Genomic DNA, 2,035 nt, shown 5'->3' on the forward strand with positions numbered 1-2,035 from the left:
TGTCATTTTATTCATTTAAGGAAATTCATTTCCAAGACACTAGAGGGCATTGCTTCTTAATATCAATCTATTGATTATTTATTAAAACCTCATGCAGACAAATACTTTAATGGGATAAAGCAGCATTAATTTTCATTAGAAGTGCAAGAGCAGTGTTTGCAGACTATTCTCTACCTGTTCCAAAACTGGCATCAAATGAATTGCATAATTAAAAGAATATTCTCAGATTACAATAATTACTCACATACCAGTTGCATTTACTTGCCCAAATTGCATTTAATTGAGCAAATATTTATCCAATATCCAACTTAATGGAAAGGATTAATTTTTTAAACATAAAGTCTTTATTCTGTTCAATAAAGGATCCAACACGCTTGAATCCTGTTGTTGATCATTTTGTTGACCTGTTGCAGCTGGTTTGCATGTGTTGGACTCTGATTCCTCTTGAAGTGTTTTCCAGCTTGTTAAAGAAATGGGAGACAAAACTACAGCACTCTGAAAGAAAAATGCAGACGTTTATGGGACTCTTGTTTAAATTACCCACATCAAAAATGAAACGGACCCTCGCCAATAATAGGCAGCAGAGTTAGTTTTACAGAAACACTCAGCCCCGGGCAGATAGTGGCTTATGTGTTAGCATGGGTGCAGATAGGGGGCTAAATATGGAAGAAAGCACAATACATGTGATATGGGGTAGACTAGGGCTGGACAGCAACAAACATGCAATGCACTGACTTTAACATGATATATAAAATCTTCAAGTGCTGTTGTTGGACGTTTGTGCTTGTGTGGAATCTCACACCTGGGGTTTCAATATACAGTGACCTGACTGAATCCCTGAACTCTGGTTTGGAGCTAATAGTGCACCTTAAGCAATCCAAAATTTCTTTAGAGAAAGTCTCTGTCACTCTGTGTATATAGTAAGCAATATTTACTGGACAAATTTGTCACCATAGGCTAACCATTCAAGAAATGTCCTCAACTGGAACACACACACACACACACACACGCACACACACACACACACACACACACACACACACACACACACACACTACAGTTTGGAAGTCTATTGTATGTCCCTATTTAGATAACGAAGTAAATGTGTGTGTGTGTGTGTGTGTGTGTGTGTTTAATTATATAATTTCACCTGGTAGAATTTGTTTAGATAATCTGTTAGCCACGGATGGAATGCAATCTAATGAGTGAAGGTACACACTTATTACCCCACTGCGACCCATAACATTCCAAATCTACTGATGACAACTTTATAATTAGAAACTAATTCACTCCTTTGTGTCTGCATGTGTTGTGGCTTCTATACAAATGTGGTGAGACTTTACACTGAATGAATCTCAAGGGCAGAATGCACTGTGGACTTTCCTCAGAGTGTTGAAAGATATTATTCTGAGTAAATATATAGACCCTCTGTGGAGTCCACAAGTTCTCATAAAGACATAACCTGGACTTTTGCTTGCATTTGCAGAGGCCCTGAAAATTACAAACAGTGTCAGTTTTGCTTGACTGAAGGAAATCTCATAAGAGTGAAAGTATTAAGAAAATAAACAAATATCACCTGCCAATATGGAAGATTTTTGTGTAAAGTTTTTCATAGTACCAAATGTTGCAATAACTGACAGATACCTGATTAACAGCAGCTGCCAACATGATGGCAAAATAAATAAAAAATAACAAAGAAAAAGAAAATGCAGTCAGAGTGCCTGACTGTCAGCAAATATGTGCACACACAGCGCACACAAACACACACACACACACACAAACACACACACGCACAAAATGTTCGTTGATGAAAAGGGTATTGTCTGGTTTCTGAAAGACAGTGTTGTCTAATGGTTTGTGTTTCCTTGAGTGTGGAATGAGGTTTGTAGCTTCCTGATACACCCAACCTCATTACACTGGCCTTCCTCCTTAATCGTCCACCAGAATACACCTGTTCAAGACAAGTAGAAAAGACTGTTGAGGGAAAAAGTGTACTACTAAACAAATTCAGAAGCACATTACACTTTTAAAAGGC

This window comes from Carassius auratus, chromosome 13, assembly GCF_003368295.1.
Source record: "Carassius auratus strain Wakin chromosome 13, ASM336829v1, whole genome shotgun sequence".
NCBI classification, from domain to species: Eukaryota; Metazoa; Chordata; class Actinopteri; order Cypriniformes; family Cyprinidae; genus Carassius; species Carassius auratus.